The sequence below is a fragment of the Canis lupus genome, chromosome 25, assembly GCF_011100685.1.
Source record: "Canis lupus familiaris isolate Mischka breed German Shepherd chromosome 25, alternate assembly UU_Cfam_GSD_1.0, whole genome shotgun sequence".
NCBI lineage: Eukaryota > Metazoa > Chordata > Mammalia > Carnivora > Canidae > Canis > Canis lupus.
In genome coordinates this window covers 38,839,130-38,854,989 of record NC_049246.1, presented here as the reverse complement: position 1 = coordinate 38,854,989, position 15,860 = coordinate 38,839,130, and the positions used below count along the sequence as shown (strand labels likewise).

General features: G+C 37.5%; 1 protein-coding gene across 3 annotated transcripts in view; it reads right to left on the bottom strand.

Moving 5' to 3' along the window:
- NYAP2 (neuronal tyrosine-phosphorylated phosphoinositide-3-kinase adaptor 2) overlaps window positions 1-15,860 on the bottom strand; it is a 261,272-nt gene that overhangs the window by 119,745 nt on the left and 125,667 nt on the right. The window lies entirely within an intron of this gene.

Below are 15,860 nucleotides of genomic sequence, written 5' to 3'. Positions count from 1 at the left end.
AGTGTGTTTTAACCTTAAAAAAAAAAAAAAAAACATTACCAATACTCATCCATGAGTCTGAATTCTAATTCCAATTTAGTCATTGTGTAACCTTGGGCAAGTTAACTGTAATCTCTTTAAGCCTCATTGAGCTTAACTCTTAAATGGATATAATAATGCTTATTTACAGGATGTTGTGAGGGTTTAAAAAGATACTATATCAGAAGTCATTAGCAGACTGCCAAATGAAGGGTTTAAAAAGTATAAGCAATATTACTATCAATTATTATCTGTGTTCATTAGAAAAATCTCTCTCTACATTGGAAGATATGTAATGATAGCATATGCTTTCACACATACTTCACACTTATTTAGCACTGAGCTATAAAAATTAATGGTGCCAATGCCAGAGAGCCAGCCAGTTCTGGGAAATTGTAAAATGAATGATTGCCTAAATAAATATAGATTTTATGTTCACTGATGTATAGATCAATATTTCAGTTTCCTTCTATATTAGGTTTATATCCTATGTATATTCATATAATAGGAGTGAATTTACTTTGAAAGATGTAATTTTTCCTTTAAAATTATGTGGGCATTGGAATTTTTTGGACAATTACCGTTTCAGTGTTGGCATTCTTAGTTGCTCCTCAGCCTAAGCTGAAAAAAAAAGTTAATTTTCCTTGAGTAAGTTTTAATTTAATAATGCAATTAAAATCAAAACAAAAGGGAAAATGAAGGATGTAAATCACAGCATATATATATATATATATATATATATATATATATATATATGGCAATGCAGAAAATTCAACAGATTAACACCTCTTATTGAAATACTCTTTTTTTCTTAACCATGGATAGAACACTTAGGTTTTGAAAAATGACATTTGGGTGGGGGATGTTCTCCAAACTTCAATTTAGGAAAAATGTGACTAGATTCTAAAAAAGAGAGAGAGAGAGAGAGAATATTTCCAAAATTGGAAATGGCTCACCTCAAGGACATCCTAAAGTTTAATGCCAAATGCATGTAGTAAAGATGTAGAATTTGTTATATTTATGTAATTCAATTTTGGATATTATAGATTCCCATTATCCCTATGTAGTTTACCCTTCACTCTTACAGAAAAGGTTAGAAAGAGAAAGGATTTCCTTTCATGTGTGTGCACAATTTTTATTTAGCCCTATGACCTTATAAGTCTTCTTTACTGGGATTTATGTGCATGTTTCCATTTACTTTCTCTAAATGTAGATGAAGAAAATGGTCCCCTCCAGCCCAGGGTGGTTTGACTCAAGCCAGAACTTCACTGATCACAAGAAGCAGACACTAGTCTTTTCTAGTCCTGAGTTCTTAGAGACTGCTGAAACATTTCAACTTGCAGCAGTGCTACACAATGGGAGAACAGAAGCCTTCATTTTGGAACCCTGGAACCCAGATCAGCTTTGCTTTTTTTTCTTTCTCATAATTTATGGAAATTCTGTTCAATTCACAGAAATTTCAGAGATGGGGCTAGGAATAGGCAAGCCAACAGTAGGTGCCAATGGTGGGCCACACAAAGCAACATCCTGGAGGAGACAGCAACTTTCTTTACCTTGGAGGAAATCATGGGGCTATTTATGAATTTAGCCTTCCATTATTCAAATAGCTTTAGCAATTGCAGAGGTTATTCTTTGGTTTCACTTTGGGATTTAGATTAGCTTTCATTCATTCATAATAAAAGTCACCAGGATAACATGAATTCTGAACCTAAAATGTAGGGAAAGACAGGGACATTATACTTTACCCAATCTGTATTATTCCCAGATTATTCCGTGTGATTCTTTCTCCACGTCTAAGCCATACCTTAAACATCTAACAACATCAGCTTGGACTCTTAATCTAAAAGGTAAATTTCAACTCATAGATGTTTTGATTAGTAATAATGGGAATTTAGGAAAAGACTCTAAACCTAATCTCAAAGCATATTTTCTTTTATATATATATTTTATTTAAATTCAATTGGCCAACATATAGTATCAAAGCATATTTTCAAACTCAAATTGGAATTTATGTGTATATATACACTTATGTATGTGTATGTGTATATATATATATATATACATGCATGTATGTATAACGTGTTTATGTATATATTCACTTGTTTATCTACCAAGTTAGCATGCTTAATCAGATCCTTTATAAATACAGTTGTAATTATTATAATCAATTAGCCCTGACCATGTCACGAATGCACTTCTCCACCCCTACTCAAAACTTGACAATGCCTCGTCATTATTATTAGGACAAATAAGGCCTTCTGTAGCATGGCTTCCATCTCTTACTCCACCTCATCTTACAGTGCTCATCCTTGTGATAACTCCCAGTAGCTAGAGGCTCCTCTTCCAGCGATGCAACCAAAAAAGTAATTCTGCTACTAATGGTTCTCCTGCCATGTGCTCCCTTCACCCAGAATGTCCTTCTTAGAATTCTTCATTCCCTATGTCCCCTTTACTTAGCTTTAGACCTTGTTTTAATTTTCACTCAGGAATCTCTTCTTCAAAAATTCAATCTACAAACAATCTCTCCTGGAAAGCTCTTCTTTTTTGTGCTCTCATTTTTTTTCTCGGTGAATGTTTATTTGTTTACTGACTGTTTAATATCCTTCTCCCTCCCTAGATAGGAAATTGCGTTTGTCTTCCTCACGTCTGAAGCCTCAGCTCCTAGACCAGTACCTGTTTTAGAGTAAAATTGGAATTTTTCAAAGTTACAATAAATATATGCAAGCTTTCATAGTGCTCATTCATTCCAAACAGCCTTTACTAATTTTACCAGAAATATTTTACAATGAAGCAAAGAAGATGGTAGACCTTGTCTCCACATTAGACATTTTATCTGTGATCCATGTACAAATAATTGATTGTGCTATGAGAAGCAGCCAAAGCTCATCACAATTAAAATAGGAGAAAAGATGCAACAGCCAAAGTTTACCCAAGTCAAGCTGGTAGTTTGGGTAGAGACAAGACAACTACAAGAGTGTGGTGCTGAGAATGTTCAATTAGGGAGAGTACAAGAGGAGAAAGTTAATCTTAACAGGAACAAGGTCTGGGGTGCCCAGCAAGAACAAAATATACAGGACAAGCACACAAGGTAACTGAGAGCAGTGCTGCTTCTTTTATTTCTTAGACTCTGAACATTCTCAAGCAAATTTTCCCCTACAGTGCTTTTCAAGTAGCACAAAGACCCAAACAAGGGAGACAAACTGTTCTCAGCCAATAGGAATGTCAGTGTTACCTTGGAGATAAGGATCTCTTGCCATCAAACCCATGTCCTAAAAACCTCTGACAATCACCCTCCAGAACACAGCACTTAGACCAGAGACTAAGAGGTTTCCAACAGGCTATACTGGCAAGCTGCTTGAAACAATAACAGAAATTTCTGAGTCACGGAGGTAATGGAGACATTGGACACGGGGTAAATGCCCTTAGAATGATCAGGAAGCCGTGTTTCTGGAATTTGCCTATATATTTCTGGGTACAGATCCCAATGAGAGGAATTGTGTCGCCTATGTCTCATTGGTCATACACCCACACAAAGCAATAGCAGGAACTGTTCTTTTCCCCAGTGCATTTACTGTTTCAGGGTAAACAAAACACATATAATTTTGAACAATTTACCGGCAAGTGAGACCCACAACTGACAAAATATGTAGGAAAAGCACCAGTAATCCAAGTTTCTGCTCCCACTCCTTCCTGCCCTACCCTGTCTCCCAGATTTCTAGTAAGCTTCTTATAACATTCTTATCTTTTACCTAAAGTCCAGTTGGATCCAAAACTTTTCAAAACACAGAAAGCCAGACCTTCACTAAATTATTTTCTTTACATCATATGTTCACTGCCATGAATTTTCTGAAAGCCGGCTCCAGACACAGAGCTAAATTGAAGGAAACAGGGGGGAAAGATGTGGCCTCCTAATTCTGGGGCCCAATGCATGAGGGTGAGCAGATAATTTAATATTTAATATCAAAATAACCTGATCCACACAACGATGGAATGATATATGCAAGCTACTAAAAGGAAAATATCATTTTATTAAATATAAAGTGATTTTTATATTGCAGCTAGCCAGATGAATTGTTGCCGTGTTCCAGCTAATGGCCTCTACTTCAGCCACGATAGTGCAACCACAGATCAACCATGATGACCTCGGTGCTTGCCTGTGTCCTCACCAAAGTGCTGGCTCCATGACAGCCTTGCCTGCCTTCACCTCCTTGCGGACTCAAGTGTCCAGGCAGGGCTCCAGGACATAGCAGGAGCTTTAAAATACATATGCTGAATGGCCGATCACAATGATTCAAGGCTGGAGATGTTGCAGAGTCCTTACTGTGCCTTGTAATGCCCTGCAGTAACTATCTGTCTTTCTAACTTCTTTTCCTATTCTTCTCCTCATTGAGTCTGCTCCAGCAACACTGGCCTCCTTCTCATCCCCTAATCACCGAGCATATTCCAAGTGGTCAGGGCCTGAGTACTTGCTCGTCCCTCTGTCTGCAATGTTCTGCCCCCTCAGGATCTGCATGGGTTATTCCATCACTTCATTTCAATTCTGCTCCAAGGGTTTTCTCTGACCACCTTATCTAGAATAGACCTTCCCTTGGGGCACCTGCCTTTGGTTCAAGTCATGGTCTCAGGGTCCTGGAATTGAGCCCCACATTGGGCTCCCTGCTTTGCAAGGAGTCTGCTTCCCCCCCTTGTCTCTCCCCCTGCTCATGTCTGCACTCTCTCTCTGAAAAAAATAAAATAAAATAAAATATTTAAAATACATACGTACATACATAAAATAGTAATTTCTCTGCCTCTCTTCCTACCACTCATTCTCTCCTTCACCTTCATAGCATCCAACACCAACTGCCATAATATTGCATATTTATGTCTGCTTACTTGTTGTCTGCCTCCCTACACTGGAACCTTCACTCCATAATGGCAGGGACTTGTTTCCAGGCACTGATATATGCCCTGGGGCCAGCAGCAGCTCCCGTCGTAGTAGTTGCTTAATAAATATTTGCTGACTTGTGAACTTCACAAGAAGCCACAAGAAACAGCATTTGGGAGGTGTTTGCTTTGTTGTCTGTGTCTCTGCCATCTCAGACCTCTACAGCAAATCCAGTCACAGAAGCTGGAATGGAATGTGTGGACAGCTTTAAAATAATAAAAAAATAAGAAAGGAAGCTAGAATGAGTCAAGCCAAGAACCACTTGGCTGGTAACCATTTTTCCTGCCCCTTTGTCCACAGAAACCCTTAGCGTTTTGCTGAGCCAAGTGACACATGTAAAATTCTGAACACATCACAAATCTCCCGGTTCCTGCTTGCTCCCAAGTTTCTGTTCCAATTGAACAATTACAGCCTCTAAAAATATGCCCAATCATCTGGATGCAAACGCAATATTTTATTGGTAGGAAAGAAATCACTCAATTACCCAGATCCTGCCCAAATTTTGCTATGATTATGGCTCTTTGAAAGGAATCATGCTGTTTTGGTGAACAGTTTAGCATCATGTATCGAGAACCTTGATAATACATCCCTTCTGGAAGATTGCACTTGTAGGCATGGATCCCAAGGAAATATTCAGTCATGTATGAAAAGGTGTGTACAAGACTCTGTAATCACAGCGTTGCTTCTCTCAAAATGAGTTCAAAACAACATAAATATCTGAAACAAGTGTTGTGACCTGAATTATGAGACACTATAACTACATGATAAAGTACTCTGTAGATATAAAAGCAATGTTGTGATAATATACCTAGGAACATAGAAAGATGCTTAGGATTACAAAATTAAATTTTTGTGTGTTGTATATTTATGTATATCTATGACATGCAAAAGAATAGCTGTTCTTGATCATTTTTGTGTGTATGTATATTTTGTGATTTTCATGTCATCATCCAGTTTCACTTTTAAAATAAGTAATTTTAATATTATAAAGTTGGAGAAAAGTAAAGCATGCCTCTTCAGTTTAGATCATACATTCACAATGGGGTGATACCTTTCACAACAGGGTGGAAATTGATTCTTGGGTCAGGGGCAAAATACCATCCTCTTTTAAATGAAAATTATACATCTAGCACATCAACAGAGCTACAGTATTTCAGCAGTATTAAGTTCCATAGGAGGGTGATTAGGAAAAAATATATCTTAAGAGATTCCTTATAAGTGTAATAATGAAAAATTGGTTGAGAAACCCCACTTCATTCCAATCCAAACATTTTAATCTTAGGCTTATGTATCTTATGTATTTTTAAGTTCCTTCCATTAACTTTGCCCACATGACTCCTAACTTCCAGGAAATGTAGGCTTAAATCCAGCCATTGGCACTGAGGAGACTGCCCTCCATAAATCCATGAGGAGTCTCTGAAAAGAAGTAAAAGGATAAAGGTACTAGATCACTAATGGCAAAGAGCTGCAGCATAGGAGAGCGTTAACTCCAATATCCAGTAAGACTCTTTAGGCATCTCGAAAGCAATCCTTAGAAATATTTCTGCTTTTTCTAATTGAGGTCAGACAACGGGAAGCTTTCACTAATCCATAGACATAGCATTTTTTTCTTTTCTTTTCTTCTCCTTTGGCATTTGTACAATGCCTTCATTTAAGGCCTTCCTTAAAAGCATCCTCTCAGTGATATATGAACGACAGAGTTGGCAAGCCTTTTCTCTACTGACACTCATATTTCAGAAAGTCAGGATTATGATTAGAGAAGCACAATATCAAAGACAAGGCCCAAATCAGTCCCCAGAGCAAGAGCAGCTGAAATTAGAATTATCACCACAGTTTCCTCCCAGGAACAATTTGGAATCCATCAAAAGGACAGAAGGGAATGATGCTAAAACATAAACAATGAGGGGGGATAAAAACCAGCCTTCACCTCCCAATATAATAAAAACAACTTCTCCAGGGTGTCATAAGGCATCCTTAAGAAGTGACTCAAATTCCAGTTGCAAAACAAGACAAGCTGGGGTTTTCCATGTAACAAGACATGTTACAAAGGGTACTTATCTCCCAGATGTACTGAATTCTTGGCCAGAAGCTGGTGGTGTTACAGCACTGAGATAACACTTTTGTTTTCCTTATCCCTTCCTAGGAATCAGAGGATTCTCATTAAGGAATGGCTCTGTCTGGTAAGGCTTCTCATATTTAAGGAAGTCACAGTCATAAATTTAAAGAGGAAGTATGGTAGGCAGAATCATGGCAGACCCAAAGATGTCCATCTCCTAAAACCTGGAACGTATGAATACATGATCTTACATGACAAAGGGGAAATTGCAGATGTGATTAAGGTTAAGAACTTCAAGATGAGATTAGCCTGAATTATCCAGATGAATCTAATCCAATCTCATGAATCTTTGTCTCCAGGCTGTGGTCAGAGGAAAAGGTGTGATGATAGATGCAAGGTTAAAGAGATGTGGCATGAGGGCCTGACCAGCTATAGCTGGCACCAGAGATGGAGAAAGAAGGTCATAAACTGAGAGGTGTGTGTGTGGCCTACAGGAGCTGGAAAAGTCAAGGAAAGGGAGTTTCCCTTACAAACTCCAGAAAGGAATGAGCAGCAGAAAATCAGCCCTACTGACATGTTGATTGTATTTTATTTTATCTTATTTTTTTTTAAGATTTTATTTATTTATCCATGATAGATACAGAGGGAGAGAGAGGCAGAGACATAGGCAGAGGGGGAAGCAGGCTCAATGCAGGGAGCCCGATGTGGGACTCGATCCCAGGACTCCGGCATCATGACCTGGGCCAAAAGCAGATGCTGAACCACCCAGTCTCCCTGATGTGCTGATTTTAGACCAATGAGACTTATCAGCAGAAGTATCAGATAGTAAAGTTGTGTTTTAACCACATTATCTATGGCACTTTGTTATATCAGCAATAGGAAAAGAGTATCAAGCTAAGGGTGGAAATTTCAATTCTCACTTTTTCACCTCCAGTGCTAGCTCTTAATCATAATTCAAAATACCTTGAGTGTTGGTGTGACAAAGTCAGCCCTTCCTCCACAATCAGACCACACACCCATTTGGAGTGTCACACCACCATGAGATCAAACCAAGTCAGTACCCAAAGTAGTATAGGCAGGACAGGAAAACCTGAGAAAGGAAGTAACATTTTCAAGGACCCTTATTCATTTTTCCCTGAACTTTTAAAATTAGTACTATAATGCATTAAGCAACATTATTCCACCATATTTGCTCAATTGTTGCTTTGTTAGAAAAATAAAGGCCCTTAAAATAATATAATTCCACTTCATTTTAAAATAACTGAGCAAATTATGGATACTGGCAATCAGCCTAGCCTGTTCTATTTGGTCTTTTTTTTTATATTCACCACAAAACATAATTATGATAAATGAATGACAGAGGGAGGAAAAAAGAGTAAGCTTTACAGGTACTTTTGGTACAGTGACTCTAATTTTAATTATATATTTGACTAAAGTTTCATGGGCTGTTTTATTTTTATCATTTTATTCTCAACTCAAAGATTGTCCTTGACTACCGACTTAACACTGATCATCAACCTCTGCCTCACAGTCTAATTTCCCTATTTCCACTTATTCACAATATCTGCAGTCATAATTATGTTTTGGTTCATGTATCTATGTTCTCCACTAAAATTAAAAGCCCTGTGAAACTGGAGATTTTGTCTATCTTATTTATGCTATATATCCATTTTGTAAAAGAATGCTTGATACTTACTAGACAACTATTAACTAATTGTTGAAATGATGGGTGGCTAGATGAATGAATGGATGGATAGATGGATGGGTGGATGGATGAGGGAAGAAAGATAGTCAATGCCTAGAAGATAAAAAAAATATTCAAGAAAGCAGTGATATTTCATAAATCTTCAGTGGGTCATTATTAATTAGAGACGTGGAGAGAAGCAAGGATTACACATGACATACTCCATGCAGATAATAATACTAAAACACACCCAGAGAGGAGCATAACTTTGGCGTTTGAAGAGAACAGGAACTAGTCTGAAAAGATTGGAGCACAAAGGCAGAGTTTGACAGAGGTTGGGATTGTTGCAAGTTAGCAATCAAACAGTTTCGCCTAGGAAGTGGGGATAAGATAAAGAGAGGGAAATAAGAAGTTGACTCTAGCATTTCTATATAGGATCTCTTTAATAGTGACCTCTCAATACAGAGGATCTCTCATTTCAGTGTCTCCCCTATTCTCAGGTGAAATAATTTGAGATATCATATTAAATTTCAGTTCTATGTCTGAATCTATTCAACATAAGTCTGTGCAGAATTTATTTGTCCTCAGATATTCACTCTCCACCACCCCATACATGCCACAGGGGGCATATTCTTCCTCATTTTATTGAGTTTGACCATGTAAATTGCATTGGCCAATAAAACTAGTGCAGAGCTTATGTATTCTATGTCCGAGAAGAAGATTTAGACACATGTGGTTTCACTTGACCTCTTTCCAATGACACTTATGAGTAAAGCATGTTCCAAGTTCTGTTGATGCTGCTTATCATAGGTCCCAGCATGAGAAACATTTGGAAGAGATCTAAATGTCATTTATAGTCTACAGCTGAACACTTCCACTAATAATGGTCAACCATCATATTCTAGTTATTTTGCATTATTATGACAGTAAAACCTCATTCATACAGTTTGTCAATGAGAGTGCGTGCTACAAGAGAGCTTGGTCATGAAATGTAGCAAAGACAGTTAACAATTCATCAACATTTATCTTTCCCCTAGTATAGAATAGAACTGTCCCTAGAAAGTAGCTGTCCAACTAAAGACCACATAACACATGGCAAAGCCATGTGACAGTTCTGATCAATGGAATGAAATCGATAGAAGTGATTAGTGTCTCTTCAAGGACAAGCTGATTAAGAAGCCATCTCTTTCTCCTTCAGTCACCTGGAGGTTGATGACTGAGGAGACCCACAAAGTCATAACACTGAAGAAGTACCTGGGTACCTGATAAATCACATAAGGGTAGGCCACTCCAGATCATAAACATCCACACTTGGACTGTTAGATGAGCAAGAACTAAATTTCTATTTTCTTAAGTACTAAAGTTTAGTTTGAAGCTGCTCACATTAGCCTATTTAATAAATTAGACATGTAACAAAATTGTATGTATTACAAAATTATTAAATTATATGCACAGGATTATTTCAGGATCAAAAAAAGGTTTATGTTTGCTTAGGAGAATGTTCCTCAAAAAAAGAATGTTCACTTTTTAATAAAGCTAGCTTTCCAATGTGGTAACATTTTTTTTATTTCTATGAATAAATTTGACAAATCTTCAAGTGTTCTAGCTGATGAAGAAGGGATCAATGAAAAGATCCCCTGCTCTCAGGTAGTTTGTATACTAAAATCATAATAAATAAGTTATATAATATATTGGAAGGTAATAACTGCATAGAAACAAAGAGCAGGGTAAGGATTACCAGGATTTGGGGGGCTGAGAAGGCACACATTAACTATATTTAGCTGATTCTTGCCTAGGAAGAGTGGAGATGGAGGGAGGAAGGAACATCCTCAGCCCATCTCTTCCATCTGTATTCCTCACCAACTCCCAAGTGATTTTAGAAATTCTGGAGTTCCCATTATCCTCATATCAGCACTACATGATTTTTGACTGATGTTATTACTGGGCAGAGGAAGAGGAGGGGACTACTCAGGCTTGGACTGGTTTGTATGGCAATGGTCCTCTGTGGTTGGGATTAGACATACTTCCATACTGTGGAAGCCTATGGTGGCATCCACTGGCACGTGCACCAGACCTGCTGGTTACACTATTTACTATCGATAACCAGATGGATAGACCTTAAATCTGGAGGTTCTAACAATCCCTAAAGATCAAAGATGTTATTAACTTAAGACTGTGTTTAAAAGATTTTAACAGGGCAGCCCCGATGGTTCAGTGGTTTGGCGCCACCTTCAGCCCGGGATATGATCCTGAAGACCCGGGATCCAGTCCCACATCAGGCTCCCTGCATGGAGCCTGCTTCTCCCTCTGCCTGTGTCTCTGCCTCTCTCTCTCTCTCTGTGTCTGTCATGAATAAATAAATAAAATCTTTAAAAAATAATAAAAAAATAAAAGATTTTAACAACATGGAATCTTTGGTTGTGATGGCAACACTAAAAATACCTGGCCCGGGAAAGGGAAGAGAATAGTTCATATCTGACCCAACATCATTTGGATAAAGGAAGAAAAAAGGGAATAAAGTGTATGCCCTATATATAATTTGGAAAAGAGAAGAAAGAGAAAATAAAATAAAAACCCAACTCAGGTGCAGGAAATGTATTTTTAGAACATAAGAAACAAAATGCTTGTTTTTCCCCTCCCACCTATCCTATATTTATTTTGCCTGTTCCCACCTCCTTCCAAATGGCTGGTCAAAACATAAATCCTTCTGGAATGAAGCTTGAACATGCTTATTTCAGGCTACAAATTATCCTCTAAAAACCATTCCAAAAGCATTAACATATTTTGTATAGAAAATAAATAAAGATAAAAAATTGTGAAGGAAAACTGGAACATACTCGCAGTTTCTGTAAGCTGCTATAATACTGTATTGAGAAAGCTGTGATTATTTCACAAATGCTGCTCAAAATTCCCATGATCTGTGTATTAGCAGTTATCAAGATGAATGTTTTCTGAATGACAGTTTTATAGATGTTTTTGGATTGGGAATTTTTCTATAATACAAATAGTTTATAGAAGGCCAGAAGAGGACACAAGAAAGAAAAACTTGTACTACTTTAGAATATGTATTGTTTAGCTCATTCTTTTGATTGCCACTGAAAAATGAAAATTCTGGTACAGCAAAGGGTTACCAACAGAGAACTAAGGGGCCAGATTGTTACAGGGTCATTAATGCCTAAATTTTGTTCTTTTTCATTTTTAGGAGATATTTTCTTTTTCTTTTTTAATCCTTGATAAAAATTTGATCAATTTTTCACTTCATTATTAAGCCAAAAATGGAAAGCATATACACACTTTTGATATTAGAACCTTTAAAATAAGGGTCATGTTCATGAAAATGAAGACTAACGAGCCTTTGTCCAAGTATTCTTTGAAGACAGTGTAATAAAGTATTTCCAAGGCAAAGGATCAAGACATAAAAAGTTACCATCCCACACTGGGCTGTTTATCTTTTTCCCTCCCAATCATACTACTGAAGAGATAATGGCAAAGATGGTGGTAAGGAACTGTGCTAGTCATTAAGATATCATCATTTGGCTCCAATCTCACCCTTCTCTGGTCAGCTCTGTGACGCTGGGGTTGAATCTCTGTAAACCTTATTTATGCTTTACGAAGTGCTCCCTCTTCTTCCAAAAGGGGGTAGGGGTGACTAGGTGGCGGGCACTGAGGTGGGCACTTGACGGGATGAGCACTGGGTGTTATTCTGTATGTTGGCAAATTGAACACCAATAAAAAATAAATTTATTATTAAAAAAAATAAAGTCAGAACAAAAAAAAAAAAAGGAGGCACTACAGAAAGGCTGAACAATTAAAAGGAGAAAGGACTGGTTTCTTCCTGTTTTTGCATCTTGTTTTTCACTATTGGGGTGTCATTTGGTTCTAGTTTCCAGATTTGCCCAGCAGTTCTAGAACTAACTTCATCAAGGCAGCTCCTTTTCCTAAGACCTTTAGATGACTGGTCATTAGGACCCTTCCTCTAGCTTTGAAGGGTTTAAAAAATCTCTTCCCTTAGCTCCAAAGAGAGTAGCTGCTTCCTGCAATTTCTACTCCTGGGTTATATCTGTATCCTCTTTTTTTCAGTGTTTGCATATCTGTTGAATCAGGTCCTTACATGAAATATTCTGTATTTAAATGGCAAGTAGAATTTCTATAGTTGTGAATGGACATTGATATAAGGGCCAAGTAAAAAAGCTTAAATATGTGAGGGAGTTTTGGACAATCTATCTTTTATTAAAAAGGGTAAATGGAGCAAAATTGTGTGGGTAATGAATGAAAAGTAGAGAAGGAAGAAATACCTAATAATAGAAATAAGGGTTTCAACTATTTTATAAATTTTTCGACCACTAAAACCTGTTGATGCCAAGGATAACATTGATAGCTTTCTTTTGGAACTTCTGAAGGCTGAACATTTTGACTTGAATGTAGTAAATATCTAAATTGATTGTGATGGATCAAGAATTTTAAAGGAAAATAATAAGAAAGCCTATAAAAGATAAAAGGAAGGGTATTACATACATTGACACTCTTCTGCTGTCCACATACTTTCTCTGAGAGTCAAACATTTATAAATGATCTTGCCAGTCTGCTTCCTTTGCACACTGGAGAGCTGCTGAAGAATATCACACAAAACCACACTAATAGAAGATTGATGTTATTTTCTATTATTTTCATAAATACAGCTCATAAATCCACTCAGCACAACCCAAAATATTATTATGTATGCCAATTCTCATAATGATAGTCTTACTTTTTGTATATCTTTCCCAACCAACATTTAAGACATAACACTGTGTTGTTTAAGAAAACATAAATAAATAAAAATTAAAAAAAAGGGGATCCCTGGGTGGCGCAGCGGTTTAGCGCCTGCCTTTGGCCCAGGGCGTGATCCTGGAGACCTGGGATCGAGTCCCACATCGGGCTCCCGGTGCATGGAGCCTGCTTCTCCCTCTGCCTCTGCCTCTCTCTCTCTCTCTCTGTGACTATCATAAATAAATAAAAATTAAAAAAAAAAAAAAAGAAAACAGAAGCTACTTGTGATAGTTACCTTAAGTGGCCCCCAATGAACTTTAACTCCTGGCATGTATGACCTTGAATAGCCTCTCCCACATCAACTCTGGCTTTGACCATGTGACTTGCTTAGCCAACAAGGATATTCGCAAGTGTGATGCAAGCAAATGCTTGATAAATACTTGAATATCAGGTGTGTTCTCTTGGAAATGCTTGCTCTTGGAAGTCAGCTGCCACACTGTAAATAGAGACTACCGAATTGTGAGAACTCATATGAACAAAGACCCTGGAGGTTGAAAAACCACTTTCCAGTGAGGCCTCCAGCTGAAAACAGTAGTTTTAATGACCTCAGCCACACTTAGGGAGCAGAGCTACCCACTGCATTCAGTCAAAGCCCAGAATAATGAGAAATAATAAATCATTGTTAATCCACAAAGTAATGAATCTTTTGTTGAATAGCCATAGATAATTGGAGTATCATTGGAGAGAATTTTTTCTTTTGTTTTCATGACCAAGTCAAACCACAAACCAGAATTCCTACCCATTTCTTTACTTGCTTTTCTCTGAGGACAGAGGAAGAACCTTTGTCCCATCAAGGGTCTTTGTCATTGGATGGGGACTTTTCTCCATTGATCATCTCCTCTCTCTCTCTTCTGAATCCTTTTCATCACCATCCTAAGTTGTTCTTTGTTTCTCCCACAGTTTACACAAGTCTGTATGTACATATTTCCCACTGCTCTCTCATCTTCTTCCAGCTACCGCACCATTTCTCTGCTTCTTTTCATAGCCAACCTTTCAAAAATTACATCTGTCCTCCCTTTAATTCCTCATCGTCCATTTCCTCTTTAATCCTCCTCAAATTTGGCTTCTCCTTCCATCATTACACTATTTTTTTTTTGTCCTGATCACCAATCGCCTCTAGATTGCCAGATCTAACAGACTCACATCTGCCCACTACCTATGTAAGCTCTCGAAGACTTGTCACCATTTATCACTGTATCATTATACTTTCTTTTCCCTTGGCTCTTGTCTTCCTTCTAGCTTGCTGACTACATTGACTGGTTTCCTAGCTCTTCCTTTCCCACCTGACTAATCTGACTTACTGCACGTGGGTTGCTTCTAGACCTTCTGATTTTCTTCTGCTCCCTCTAGCAACGTGATTCCTTCCAATCCAGTGGCTAAGCGATATCTATTCTAATGACAATTAAATCTACATCTCCACTCCAATTCTCCAGAGAACTATATCCAACTGTTTGCTGTTTACCTCTGTTTACCTATACTTAAATATCTGGCAAGCATATTCATCTGAATTTCAGTTCTTCCCTAATCTTCCCTATCTCAGCGATGACTCCATCATAAATTCACTTGATCCATTAGAATCATAGGAGTAACACTTAATTCTACCACTTATTCTTTCAACAAACATTTCATTGAACCCTTTCTAGTACCAAACATACACTAGATTAATATGATTCTCGTCCTACAGGATGTTCACCACTTAGAGTTGACAACAGATGTGAATGGATAATTACAATACAACTGAAAAAAAATCAACAATGGAGAATAGATAAAATATCTCTATAAGCAGAGATAGGATTCAAGTACCATTCTGGGAAATGGAGAAAAACATTTCAAATAACCAAGTTCTGAGAACTTTTGCTCCCATTACATGGACTTTTCAGTTTCTTGTTTGGCTTATTATTACTTGAAGGTAGCCATACAGCTTAGATCCCAAGTTATGTATCCCTTCGGATAAAGAGTTCTCGGGTTTGAAATAAATGTTTTCCTAATGGGGAACTTCTGCCAAGCTGTGGATTCTCACTGTTGGTTTGGATTTGGATTAGTCCCTTCCTCATCAAATATATTCAAGTTATTCTCTCTTCAGTGTTTCAACAGAATATGGCTATAAATCCCACTTCATTTCTTTCTGTCTGCATTCTTGTTTTGCTCTGATCCAGCATAATTTTAGAGTTGCAGGAAACTTGACATCCCCAGTAAACCTCCTACTCTCAGAGACACATGAGCATTATGTAATTGAACAGTGAGGTACATTGCTTAAGACACAGACATTTTTATTTTAAGCACTTACATTTGGCAACAACTTGAATATTAATAAAAGTATGTGCATATTTTGCATATTATATTTCACTCAGGAAGTGCTAGAAGAT